A 15,186-nucleotide genomic window follows, 5' to 3' on the forward strand; every position below is an offset into this window, starting at 1 on the left:
CAATACACTACGCTTTAATTTATATGTTCTGTGAATAAATGCAAGGGCCTTAATTGTTAGAACTTTCGGCTTCATACCACGTGCCGTTTCCATCACTCTCTTCAAGAGAGAACACTTGCCAGTTTGAATACATTTGCCACCTGAATTGTTGACTCAAGTCATTATCTCTTGCATTGATCCAAATTTACTAGCAGCAGTAGTGTGGGGAAGTTCATAAAAATAAATGCAAAATATAAATCTTTGGAAATACAGTAACCAAATTAATATTCTTATTCCAGCTGGGCACAGCCTATTCCCAAGATTTAAAACCACATTCAGAAAAGCTGGGATACCTCGGAGTTTATACCACCACACAACTACTGTGGAATCCACACCGTTCTGAAGACCTAAGCTGAACTCAAGGAAAAGGACTTAGATGGCAGGCCAGAACGATCACAGAATCTTAAAGCAGACCCTGTTTTACCCTGCTCATTCTGCATTCTTCTTCTCCCACTTCCAGTCATGTCCCAGTCGCAAGCAAGGGGTGCAGACACAGTTTAAGGACAGGACCCCAGGATGTACTGGGAGAGCTACAAATGTCCAGTGTGCATGGAAGACATGTTTATTCGCCAGCCTATCACCTGTCACCACCTGAGCCCACACTGTGTGTCTCTCTTTCCCCACCTACTTCTTCTCTCTTAGATCTATATACCACCCCCAAATCCCTGCATGTCAAGGAAAGGATGCTGATATCTGCAGCCTGCTACTGTTTGCTTTTTCAGTGGAGACTGTGTTGTTCTAAAAGGCAGCATCTTCCTTTCAGCCCAGAAGACTGACTTAAGAGCACAAGATAAGACACTTCTATGAACTGACAAGAATATTACACCTCATCAGAAGAAGTGAGGAAACTAATTTCACAAACACAGTGCTGCTTTAAAATTAGCGCTTCTGGAGGTTAAAAAAAGAATGAGTGTGATAGTTTAATACACAAATGTGCAAGTGCTTGCAGATAAACCACGTGCAACTCTCTTGTACACAGAATACCTGAGCTTTAAAACAACACATTGGCCTGGTTTGCACATACCGCTAACGTACAGGTTGTCGTGGTTTGTGAATACGGCTGTGCTAACAAACCATGGTTTGTTAATCAAGAACAACTCAGAAAAAGAGCCCATGGTTTATTGCTGGGTTATGAAGTCTGGATTGTTTAAACCATGGGTTGCCATATGTGTCGACCCAGAACCACAGGTTGTTCATCATGGGTTAATTCGGTAGGCTACAGCAGCAGCAGGCAAAAGCAGTAAAAAAATAATCAGCCACTCCACATGCCAGTACTACAGTGCCACAAAGGCATTTGGGATACGGGGGGGGGGGCAGCAAAGGACGAGTGAAACAACCCAGGGACTGAGAAAACAAACTTCAGTTTGTTTGATCATCTGCCATACAAACCCTGTGTAGGGCAATGAACCATAGTTTATTTATGATTTATTTATTACTCAAATTTATATACTGCTTTCCATTTTCAAAGCAGTGAACTACAATGGTATCGAAGCAACAATAAATATTTATTTATTTATTATATTTATATCTCTCCTTTTTTCATCCTTAAGGAACCCAAGGCGACATACATAATCCCCGTCCTCTCCATTTTATCCTCACAACAACAACCCTGTGAGGTAGGTTGGGCTGAGAGTCTGTGACTGGCCCAAAGTCACCCAGTGAGCTTCCATGGCTGAGTGGGGACTAGAACCCAGATCTTCCAACTCCTAGTCCAACACTCTAGCCGCTATACCACACTGGTTATAAAATAAAATAACACAATACAAAATTAATTGGCAGTAAAACCGCACACTCTACTGTGTGCTTCAAACCACAGCTGGCTGGGTCACACTTCAGGGAAAGCCTGTGTGAAAAGATGGGTTTTAAGAAGACATCTAAACATCAAACCTGTGCGGGCCTGTCCAATACCAATTGGTAAAGTGCTTCAGGGAATGGGTGCTGCATCACTAAATGGTCTACTGCAAGTGGTTCACCTCAGGAGCACATGGCATGTGGCACCCTCAGAAACGCTATTTAACCCATGGTTAAATAAGCCATGGGTTAGCATTATGTGCAAACGGGGCCATTAATTTGAGCTGCAGATATCTTATTGAGGGATGGATGAGAATTTCGTTTGGTTTTGTTAGGAGGCCCTAGCCGGCCTCTTTAGTCTACTCCAGTAGCCAACTCCAGACACAGACAAAGGATTCTTTTCAAGGCTTTATTCCTTTTACAACTTAATAACTCTATCACCAGCGAGTAAGCTATGAACAGCAGAGTAATCTATGCCCCGGGTTAGAAACAGTTGGTCGCCGTTTGAACGAGAATCACTTGCAGACCCTGAACTTATCGGCTAGGGAGAGTCCCTCCCCTTTTCCCTTGGGTCCTCTGGACACGACCGTTGCTTGCACGCCAAACGGACGCTACGCCTCCTTTCCGCGCCCTCCATAACTCGTCGCTCTCTGCGTCTGCGTCGAGCATCCAGCCAGTCCTCCTCCCACGCTCTTTCACTCCCAGGACTGCTATCTATGTCTGGAATGCCGGTAGGAGGAATCTCTGCCCACTGCAGGGCCTGGGAGGGAAGAGCGCGCTCCTCTCCCACAGACGGCTGTTCCTCCTCTGAATCAGAACTGCTCTGAGGTTCTATGGGCTCAGTGTCCACCCAGACAGGTTTTCATTTTCATGCAAACGTAGCTAATTCTCACTCCCTCAACCAAATCACAAGCTGGAACACAGGTACATTCCAAAATCCACAGCTGCATTCCAAAATCCACATTTTTCTGAACATTCAGCTCAAGTCGGCAAGTAAAACATACACACAAAAAATGTGTACATTAAGAAAAAGTATGCACAAAATGTGTATATTAGGGGACAGTGTACCCAAAATCACTTTGGCCTATGGAGAAAATCTTTACATTTTAAAAATGTGCATCGAAAATGTGTACATCTGGAATATTGTATTAAAAATACATAATTTGGGGGGTGGAAAATACTTACAAAAGCATGCTCAAATTTGTGCACTTTCTTTTCCTGAAAAGTTTGCAAATCAATGCAGAAATGGGACAGAGCAATTTCAGCAGCAGCAATCTGATGGGCTTACTAAAAACAAACTTGACAAATTTGCTCATCCTGAATATCACCTATGATGAGCATGGGAATGCTTGAGCATTTATACATATACAGAATGTGAACATAAGCACTGGTTTTTCCTTGTCTTTGTATTTGGAGATATACACATTGAAAGAACCAGTCAATAAGAAAAACCTCTCACATTTATCCAGGTCTTCACGAGCATAAAGTAAGCCAAGAGGCTATGCATCCATTTGAAGGGGATGACTACAACATCATACATGCTGCCTGTGGAAATAATGTCATCAGAGATGGGATCTGTCTAGCTCGTACAGCAAAGATTTTTTGGAAATATATATTTGATGGTCTTTTACCATCAAATGCAACTATGCAAATTTACTCACAACTAGTTCCGTTGACCTCTATAAGTCTTATCTGCTTCACTGGAACTGTGAGAGAAAACATCTCATGAGTGATTTGCTACTTGTCATCTGCATGCAAAGTACACCATATACATCTAGCAGCAAGAAATGAATGAGTTTCACAGTAACTCCCCACACTAATGGTGTGCTTCCATGAAATTCTCAATATGTAGATGATTAGGATTCAGAAAAGGTCAGAACTGAAAGCTGCCTCTTAAAGGTTTTCTTAGGAAAACACCCTTTAGGACATAAGAGTATTTAAGAATAGTCGGATCACAAATATTCCCTATTCTTGCTTCCTTTTTTATTTTCTTTTTTACTGCCACTATTGAAAGGCCATGGCCACCAAGGTTACCAGTAGCTCTTCTTCATGGATCTACTGAAGAATGCAAGTCATGAACAAGAATGAGAAGATGACATGTGGGAACAGGATCTGTTCCTTCTGCATCCTAATCAGAAAATCTGAACAAGAGCTCTGTCATCTGAAAGTTGCTTTGTTTGATGAATAAGGGCAATACAGCATTTGCATGCAATGAAACACAAATGTGATTGGAACTCCAGAGGGTGGGGGTGGGGAATAAGAAAGCAGATTTGCGAAGAGACAGAGAAATAAGAAAGCAGAAATCTGGAATAGGAAAGAGATAGACACGGAAAGGATTAAGCATCACAAACACTTCCATGCTAAATTGCCTCGTTCCCGAAACAGTGTTCTTGATTGAGCTTTCATTACATGAATATATTCCATTACATGTCCCTAGGTCAGCCTTTCCCCAACCTGGCACCCTCCAGATGTGTTGAACTACAATTCCCACCATCCCCAGTATTGTAGTCCAACACATATGGAGGGTTCCAGGTTGGGGAGATCTGCCCTAAATGAATAGGTAATAGTTGAGAAAACCATCCTTTCCAAACTATCATTAGCAGTGGTAAGACCTTAGGTTTAACTAGTCCATATCTTGAGTTAGTTATAATGAAATGTTATACGTGCATTTAGTACAATTCTGCAATTCAAGTTTGAATGCGAGGTGAACACTCACAGCTGTTTCCAGAGAGAGAGGAAAACACAAAATATATTCAAGTGTCATATATGTCCTGGAGTCAGTTGGCATCCACATTTAGGGCACCATTTTGCTTTTCTAGTCTGAACCCCAGCTTAACCCTTTCCCACACACACCAGGAAATATGGGCCAGTCCAATTGTAACACTAAATGATGTTCTTTGCCCATCTGATCAGGTCAAAGAGGAAGCATCTCTCTTTTAAACTAACCTGAGCTCTCCATTATGTCCTCAGTAGTCAAACAATTTCGTCTTAAATTGAAGAACATCGGGAAAACCACTAAACCGTTCAGGTATGACCTAAATCATATCCCTGATGAATATACAGTGGAGGTGAGGAATAGATTTCAGGGATTAGACCTGATAGACAGAGTGCCTGAGGAACTATGGACGGAGGTCCGTAACATTGTTCAGGAGGCAGCAACTCAATCCATCCCAAAGAAAAAAAAATACAAGAAAGCAAAGTGGCTGTCTGAGGAGGCTTTACAAGTAGCTCACGAAAGAAGGGAAGCGAAAAGCAAGGGAGAAAGGGGAAGATATATCCAACTCAATGCAGAGTTCCAGAGAATAGCAAGGAGAGACAAGAAGGCCTTCCTAAATGAACAATGCAAAGAAATCGAGGAAAACAACAGAATGGGAAAGACTAGAGATCTCTTCAAGAAAATTGGAGATCTCAAGGGAACGTTTTGTGCAAAGACGGGCATGATAAAGGACAAAGAAGGCAGGGACCTAACAGAAGCAGATGAGATTAAGAAGAGGTGGCAAGAATACACAGAAGAACTATACAGGAAAGATCTGAATGTCCCTGATAGCCATGATAGTGCGGTCACTGAACTTGAGCCGGACATCCTAGAGAGTGAAGTCAAGTGGGCCTTAGGAAGCATTAGTAACAACAAAGCTAGCGGAGATGACAGTATTCCAGCCGAACTATTTAAAATTCTAAAAGATGATGCTGTTAAAGTGCTGCATTCAATATGTCAACAAATCTGGAACACTCAACAGTGGCCACAAGACTGGAAAAGGTCAGTTTACATTCCAATTCCAAAGAACGGCAACGCCAAAGAGTGTTCAAACTACCGCACAATTGCGCTCATTTCACATGCCAGCAAGGTGATGCTCAAAATCCTACAAGCTAGGCTTCAGCAGTATGCGAACCGAGAACTACCGGAAGTACAAGCTGGGTTTAGAAGAGGCAGAGGAACTAGAGATCAAATTGCCAACATTCGCTGCATCGTGGAGAAAGCAAGAGAATTCCAGAAAAACGTCTATTTCTGCTTCATTGACTACGCTAAAGCCTTTGATTGTGTGGATCACAACAAACTGTGGCAAATTCTTAAAGTGATGGGAGTACCAGACCACCTTACCTGTCTCCTGAGAAACCTGTACGAGGGTCAAGAAGCAACAGTAAGAACCGAACATGGAACAACCGATTGGTTCAAAATTGGGAAAGGAGTACGACAAGGCTGCATATTGTCACCCTGCTTATTTAACTTATATGCAGAGTACATCATGAGAAATGCCGGGTTGGATGAATCAGAGGTCGGAATTAAGATTGCTGGGAGAATTATCAACAACCTCCGATATGCAGACGATACCACCCTAATGGCAGAAAGCGAAGAGGATCTCAAGAGCCTCTTGTTGAGGGTGAAAGAGGAGAGTGCAAAAGCTGGTTTGAAACTCAACATTAAAAAAACTAAGATCATGGCATCTGGCCCCATCACTTCCTGGCATATAGAAGGGGAAGAAATGGAAGCAGTGACAGATTTTACTTTCTTGGGCTCCAAGATCACCGCAGACAGTGACTGTAGCCATGAAATTAAAAGACGCTTGCTCCTGGGGAGGAAAGCTATGGCCAACCTAGACAGCATAGTAAGAAGCAGAGACATCACCTTGCCGACAAAGGTCCGTCTAATCAAAGCTATGGTTTTCCCAGTAGTAATGTATGGCTGTGAGAGCTGGACTATAAGGAAGGCTGAGCGCCGAAGAATTGATGCTTTCGAACTGTGGTGCTGGAGAAGACTCTTACGAGTCCCCTGGACTGCAAGGAGGTCAAATCAGTCCATCCTAAAGGAAATCAACCCTGAGTGCTCATTGGAAGGACAGATACTGAAGCTGAAGCTCCAATATTTTGGCCACCTAATGCGAAGAGAAAACTCCCTGGAAAAGACCCTGATGCTGGGAAAGACTGAAGGCAAAAGGAGAAGGGGACGGCAGAGGATGAGATGGCTAGATAGCATCACGGATGCAATGAATATGAACTTGAGCACGCTCCGGGAGAGAGCACAGGACAGGAAGGCCTGGCGTGCTATGGTCCATGGGGTCACGAAGAGTCGGACACGACTGAACGACTGAACAACAACAACAAGTCAAACAATGGAACCAACTGCCTAGAGAGGTGGTGAGTTCTCCGTCACTGGAGGTATTGAAGCAAAGACTAGACAGCAGTCTTGTCAGAGATGCTTTAAACTGGATTTTTAAACTGAGCAGGGGGTTGGACTCAATGGCCTACATGGCCCCTTCCAAGTCCATAACTGTATGCTCCTATGTGCTACTAGATCAGCCTTTCTCAACCTGGCGCTCTCCAGATGTGTTGGGATTACAATTCCCAGCATCCCCAGATCGGCATGTTGGCTGGGGATGCTGGGAGTTGTAGTCCAACACATCTAGGGGGTGCCAGGCTGGGGCAGGCTGATCTAGATTATTTGCTGGCTCCATTCATGCAGATGTTGTACCGGTGAGGCAGTTCCAAAGGGCAAATTTCACACATGCCTATGGATCATTCATCATAGGTAATGGCCTGCAGCTGTGAAATTACCCTCACAATTGCTCAACATAACCTTATACATCATACTTCTCAATGAAGGCAGTCCACATATTCAACTGGGAGCCATCAAGTACTGCACAAGCATGTGTGAATCAATCCTAAATCAACTTGGAATTACAACAGAGCTTACTGGAAGATTCCTCCTTCAGGGACAAGTACTACCCTGACTAGGGCAATCATGAGAAACTGCAAACAGGAAATATCACCTCAGAAAAGACACAGTTATCTACTGTTAGCAAGGTGGGTCCCCAAAATATCTCTAAATGTTTATCTTTGAGGGCTTCCCAATGGCATATACACTAACAAAGAAGTATGCGTGTAATGAACTGCTTATTCACGCAGAACGTACACTGCACAATTGTTACACAAAAGTTATAACCAACAAGCTGTAAAAATATGAGGATTCCTTCTTTTCCTCCAATGTGGGAAGCACAGAATATCAGAAGACCTTTGGAAAGGGCATAGCCTATGCAGCTGCTTAGGTTTTACATGACGTTTTGCTACCTGTGCAGAACTGGAAAGCCTTTCTGCATTCTTGTATAACTATCAGGTTCTTGTGGGCCCAGTGAACAGCCTGAAAACACTAGAGCATTGCTGAGGCTAGGCAAGTGTGAAACTGCTCAGCAATCTGGATGGGAAACCACGGGGAGCCCAAAGTAAGATCAGGATATACATATCACAAATACATTTTTAAAAAAACAAACACCAGGTACTTCAGGGGTAGGATTCTAAGTCAAGAAGAAGATAGGCCATGCCACCACAGATGAGATGAGGCCACTGTTATCAGTCTACCATATAATCCAGACTAGTATAATGTGGCACAAGAACAAAACAAGAACTACAAATATGCACAAAACCAATAACTCAAGCACATGATCTCATCAACAGACTACATGTCAAGTCACAAAACGTACAACATGCATATATGTAACATGTAATCAAGGAATTAAGCATTTGTACAATGTGTATATTTTTCTACCCTATCTTTAGGAAACAAGCTAGAAAAGGTACCCATTTTACAGATAGAATACACTAGTGAAATCTAATTTCCTAAATATTCTACTGTTTCCTGTTAATCTTAAAATAAGTAAAAAATTAAATACTGAAGATAATAATAACCAGGTAGGCTGGCCCTCCCCTTTAAAATAAGTAGGTAGTACTTGGTGTCTACCTGCCCTCACCACCGAATTCCCTACCTGCCGTTTGTTAGACTGGCCAACGTTTTCTTAAAAGAAAAAAAATGTCTCTGAAAGACTCTTCCGACACCTAGCGCTATGATGTCCCTGTCAGATCCTTGTAATAGAGTCTTTCACCAAATGCCAGCAACCCAACTGAGGTCTGCATGTAAAACTGCTCATTTAAAACCTCAAAAGAGTTCTGAACATTTATGGCAGCTATGAACCACTGACACAGACTTCAGGCTTCCTTCTATCCAAGAAGAAAGTTTGGATTAATCTGGAAAGAATCGACGAGGCAAAGCCAGGTGCAGACAACCATTTCACCTCCTTAAAAATCCTCATTCCGGACTAGTAGCACAACACAGGACTTGACTGCCCCGGTTTTAAAAGGCCTACTGCTGTATAATATTACGGTTCTAGTCCTGATTCATTTTGATACGCTCATTTTACAATGTGCTAGTCTCATCAACAGAATAGGGTCTCTAACTACAGATCTGCCTATTACAGACAAGAGAGCAAGTACAGTACGCCTCCTTATGCTTTTCATATGTTCACTGCCAGCTGAGCGTTTGGACTGAGCAGCTTGGATTCCTATCAACCAGAATTGTTCACAGCCTCTTTCTTAACTCATGCATATTCTGGGTGAGACATATGAATATATTTGTACTTTAAAAATGCCTACTTCCCCGCAGTTACTTTCTTCTCCAAAACCCCCACAGATCACTACTTCACTGACAGAGGTCTCAACTTTTACTGAACTGAAAGCTGTGTGTACATTTAATATTAGGTTACACATTCTTCTGCATTATGAATCATTTCAATCATGGTTTTTCTACCCCCACCTCAAAGTGAACAGTAACACTTAATTTCAGCCCCATACCATCAACAGGATAATATTTAACAGAATAAAAGGGAGGGAGGCAGATTTATGTAGTTTCAATCACATGATTCCAATTAATATTCCATTGAACAGGTCTCTGTGATTATGTTTGGTCCTTTTTGAGGTATTATAGCACAATATCCTATATATACTACCACCAGCATACGTCATGTCGGAATGAATCTGAGTATGTGGAGATGTCTGGCAGCTCAGATTCGGAATCAGAATGGGAAGAGCAAGAACAGAGAGAGGCACCCTCCCTAGTGAGCCCAGATATGGCGAGACTTTCTTCCCAAGACCTTGACACACAGATGGCCCAGGCTGAACGGCTCCCCCATTCCTCCACCATGAGAACTCAAGTTTCGGAGGGAGAGGAGGAGGAGAAGGGCAAGGGGCGTGACTTGAGGGATGCTAGGGTCCATCACAGAGTGAAGTGGGTAAAGTTAGGGGCAGGGCTCAGACACTCTGCCAGGTTGGCCACTCGTGGAAGCCAACACAGGAGGGAGCCACGCTAAGAGAGGGGCTTCCCTGCGAAGCAAGTCTGGCCGTGAAGTTCATGCCCAGACTGCTGGCAACTTCTCTAACTTCCACTTCGTATCCTCTATTGATATTCGTAGATGTGTGGATTAGCTGGTTGTATGCAGTCTGAAAGTTTCCTGGAACCTGCACTTGTAAAGAAGTTAGTTGTTTACTAATAAAGTGGTGTTGGCCTGAAGCCTTGTTTCCTGGAGTGTGTTGATTGCGAAGGGAGAGGACAAAGGAACTTGACAATGGATGCGGGTGGGGGCATAAGGTATGCTTGTGTGGCAGGAGAAGATGAATGAGAATATGTAACATTTATCCTTCTCCTGCCACTTTTGAACTGCTGCCACCCAAGCATTGCTGTCCAAGATGTGCGCTCCTGCAGTGGCCTGATGTAGATGGAGAACACGTCGATTGCAAAGAAATGAAAATACTGATTAAACATTTCAAACATTAATAATACATTTTACTCAGTGACATGGGCATGGGGGCAGGGGGACTGTGGGATATCTTCACCCACTTTACAGGCAATATCCAATAGCTGCCTATAATACTTGTGCGACTTACACTCTGCATGGCAGCTACAAGAGCCATGAAAGAGGTACCTGGAAGAAAAACAGGCTACAAAACATAGCAAATCTGGTGCTAGGAAAAGTAGACAGTGCTGTTGTTAGGTAATATATTGCGTTTGTGCATAACCAACAGGCAACAGCTGTGCATTTTAATCCCATTACACAGATCTCCTTTAGAGCGGTGAGATCAAATTATAAACTATCCTTATTTAGCACATTTTGCTTTTCAGGTGCTTTACAACCACCATTCCCCATTCCCATACACATAATGATCATGAACAATGGGCCATGATTTCCTCTGGGTTAGATCCAGGCTTAGTCATACTTAGGGTAGACCTACTGAAATCAGTGGGAATTGAGACCCACTGAAATCAATGGGAATTAAGTTCGTCATGGCTAACTTCATTTCCACTGATCTCAGTGGGTCTACTCTAAGTATGACAAAATCTGGTTTCAGCTCTCTGTACTTCAAGCAAGGACATGAGATGGAAAGAGTGGGATTAAGTCTTAGGCCATCCACAGAGCGAGTGTTGAGCAGTATGTGGATCCCAAGCGTCCTCAACTCCTGTCCAGACACTTCACCCACTGGCTGCACTACCAAGCAGCTTGGCCATCGTCACTTATAAATAGCTTAATATTTTTAACATTTTTCTGCCTTTAAAGCCACATCCTATGTGAGCCTCCCTCCCAAATCAACCCTGACTGAAAATTTCTTATGGTTTTTAAATAAAGCTTTAAGCATATTAATAGAAAATATATATATATATATATATATATATATATATATATATATATATATGGGATACTCAAAACTGACATGGCAATTCAAGGAAATGTAAGGAAATACCTTCAGAATGCAGAAATATCAGTCAAAAACACACACGCAAGTTTCCAAAACTAATCTCAAGAGGCATTATAAGAAATTTGTCATCCAGCTTCCCCCTCCCCGTCCCATCTTTTTTAAGACAAGGAACGGTGGATTAGCTCACTCTAACATTTCAAATTCTTCCCCTTCCAAACTATATTAACCATAAAGATAAATGATTAGCATCTGAGTCAATATGTAGCTACTCTACTCTTTGCACCTAGAGCCCGAGGAGAATCACAATGACAGACAGGAACAAAGACTAATCTGAAGAGATATATAGGATCTTATCCGTTCTCATGTGGATAGCGCATCACTGGCCATATATGTCTGCATTGACGCATACACTATTTTATGTTATAATCTGTGTATCTTATGCTTTGGCCATAAAACCTTATGTAACACATTCCTGTTTAATATGGAACAGCGTGTACACCGTTGTGCCAATCTAAGCAGTTTTTTTTTCGCCCTGGGAAAATATTGCCCCTTGAGGACTCTTTTAAATCACCAAAGAGAAGGAAATAAAATGAAGAGGTGCCCATGATAGCAAGAACTATAAGGTTTCTAATCTCGAAGGATGACTTTTTTCCAGTCTATATTCAAATGGTTTCGGACTGGCACAGGCTTTAGGGTTCCTAATGATCAATTCTGGCAAAATATAAATGGCTTCTGTGAGCAGGATGGCAATCCTGACTTGCGGGAGTAAGGTCTATTAAGGGATAACATCTCCTAAATAACAGAAAAGACAAGATCAGCAGTCGTTACACCTCAGCCTCTGTAACCAGCATGTTAAAAGCATACACACTGCCATTGTGATGCTGTAGGGTTGTATTACAGTAACCACTTGTACTGCTTCTTTGTTCAGGAAAATCAAATGCATCTGCACTGATCATTTACCCAGGCAGCATCTTAAAACACACACACACGCACCACAGGCTGAGGACTTCCACTGCTCCCAAATGGCACAAATCATCAAGTCCAGTATTATGAGCATCCCCCCTCCCCTCAGATGAAGCACATAATATGCACGATAGCTACAACCTCTCTCCCCCATTTATACACCACAAAACATTCATACACCCTGCCACGAGGAGAGAAGTGCAGCATGTCATCGGCAAATTACAGCACACAAAAACGCCTTCCAGTTTTTGTCTGGAGCACCGGTATCTTTTTCTTCTTCTTCTCTCTTTTACTGCTGGACAAGGAATTATATAACTGAGATCAGTTCAGGTGCCTCCAGACTATATTATCACATCACCAGGCAGCCTACAAAACAAAGCCTTTAGCGTCCCTGTCTTCCGCATACTTTGCTATTCTGAGGACGGAGGAAAGAAACCAGCAAGAGGATGGGCTGTTAAAGAAACAAACAAGCAAGCAAACAAAACAAAACAAAACCACTTACCGCCTCAGAGTCTTCAAATCCATGCAGGTACAAATTGTCATACATGGAGGTCTGATAATCCAAAGCACTCCTTCTCCAGGCAAAAGTGAAATCCCTATAAAAGCCACAGCTAGGATTTAAAATGCAGGGAAAGGCCTAGACAGAGAGGCTCAGCCTGCCTTGTCAAATTTTTTCCTGTGGATTTCCCCCCAGCCAAGACGTTCTTCATTCACATCATAGGAGGAAAAGTTATCCCTAGAGGCAACCCAGACCTGGCATTTTATCTGCCTCCCAAACACAGAGCATGAAAGCAAAACCGTTTTCCCCAACCAAGGACTGATGACAGAGTCAGGAAACAGACCCGTGATTGGCTGGGCTGTGGTGCCTCAGTCAACTCGCAGAGCGTTCTCTTTGATAGTGGATGACGAACAGGAGGGATTGTGTGTTTGTAACAAGCATGTCCCTGATGATGATTTCTTCCCTTCGGCCTATAATAACAACAATAAAAGCTCGACACCATTAAAAAGAAAATCTGAGGTGGGGGTGGATATCAGGACAGATTTAACTATCAAATGCACCCTGTGGAGTAGGGGAGGAAAGGAGGGGTTTTCCAAACTCCAGTAATCAAATTGCCACAGCATTTTAGTAAGGTAAACAGCAATTTAAATCAAAGGAAGGCAATAAAGCCTTTTATGCAGGGAACAGGAGCAAGAGGGCAATGTGGAAACAGAGGGGGAGCTCTGCTAATTTACAGTGTTTCCATTAGCCATCTCTGAAACAGACCCTTTCCTCAGAATTATACTGTTTAAGGATGGAATGTAGAGGAGTAGGGAGATTTAACCACCACAGCCATAAGCTTAAGAGAAAATAAGCTCACTTCCTTTTTCTATGGAGTTTCTCTGCCTAGTTTGAATATTATGAGCGGCATTTCATTCAAGAGGCCCTTTGATGGGATGCAAATCACACTTCAAAATACGTTACTGCAGACAAAACTGTTGGAAAATATTTTACCCCAAACAGAAAGCATGGATTTGTGAATGAGCCAAAATTCACTCATCCTTCAGGAAAAAAAAATATAAGACAGCCCATTCAGATTGATCCAGTTTGTATGTCACATTAAACTGGCAATCCTAGTTTAATAAGCCAGGATATGCAGAAGTGCCATACAGCTGCACAGAGTCCATTCACTCCTGCTTTGTTCCTCCCTTTGCAGCATGTAGGAAAACAAGCCAGAATTCAGTCGTTAAATCTTACAGGTGAACTGGGAATTATAGTTGGGCCTCCAAATAAGCTAAGGTTCCTAAGTCAACTTAAAACCCTGGTTTAAATTGCACATAAATGGAAGCTATGTTTAAGTGCTGGATCCTGGCTTGTTTCCTGCTCACAAAAAGGGAGAAACAAAGCAGGAGCTAACAGGCTGCCTGCATCTGTACACTGCTCATGCATACCCTGGTTTTCCATTACATGTGAATACGACCATTATCTGTACCAGGCCAAAATTTAAACCTCTGTTCTCTTGCTCATCAGAATAATCACCATTTGCGCAGTGCACATTGCAGGCATCCCAGAAACACAAGCAAATTACTATAAATGGATATGCATTTTGCCAATATGGAGAACAATCCTACATACATATTTGCTCAGAAGTCAGTTTCACTTATATGCACAATTTTTATACTATGAATTTGAAGCCTCGGCTGAAACTGAAGTTATTATTGGTATGGAACAGTCCGGATTCAGACAGTAGATCATTGAATAGCTTTAGGTCTGGGCAGAAAATATCCCAGACCTTCCAGGGGGAGACATTTTGCATCTTTTATTGATCTTAAATGGAGTCCAGCTCTAAGGCGAGACTTTGGGAGGAGTTGTCTCAAATCTCAATTGTTAAGAAATTCCCATTTCTTATAAGAAGTCCATATTCAAATGCAATTAGGGTACACTATGGCACTCAAGGCCTATTATATAAGCCTATTTCATTAAAACTAAACTAAAGGGATTTGGCAAGGGTGCATCCATTTGTATTTAAACAATTTAGCCCCCTGTTGTATGGCTGATGAATTTCATCCTGCTGTATCGGTGGGTGTTAAGATACCAATTCTTCTTTATAAGTAACTATGGTAGGGCTCAAGGATCCCATTGATATATTTTCTTATTGTCAAAAAGAACTATTAAAAATCAACTACAATAAAATGAAGAATATGGCATTTTCCAAAAGTGTAATAAAAGGCAGGTGGGTCTTGGATGGGTATTCCAGAGCAAGTGATGAAAGTTAAGTACCTTGGTATCATATTTCAGTCTTCCTTATCTTGGTTGGCTCATCAGCTTTTTGCTTTACAGAATAATTCAACAGTGTCAAGGCTATCGTTAGATTTTATTTTACAACCGGGGAGCAGTTTTGA

General features: G+C 42.3%; 1 protein-coding gene across 1 annotated transcript in view; it reads right to left on the reverse strand.

Moving 5' to 3' along the window:
- Window positions 1–13,086, reverse strand: part of CACNB4 (calcium voltage-gated channel auxiliary subunit beta 4) — a 142,378-nt gene extending 129,292 nt beyond the window's left edge. Inside the window, exon 1 of the mRNA XM_084810959.1 lies at window positions 12,809–13,086. The gene's annotated coding sequence lies outside the window, so the exon portion shown is untranslated. The remainder of the gene's footprint in view (window positions 1–12,808) is intronic.
- Between the last annotated feature and the right edge of the window lie 2,100 nt (window positions 13,087–15,186).

The sequence above is a fragment of the Heloderma suspectum genome, chromosome 1 (assembly GCF_057233095.1).
Source record: "Heloderma suspectum isolate Gila_16-S chromosome 1, 16-S_ref, whole genome shotgun sequence".
NCBI lineage: Eukaryota > Metazoa > Chordata > Lepidosauria > Squamata > Helodermatidae > Heloderma > Heloderma suspectum.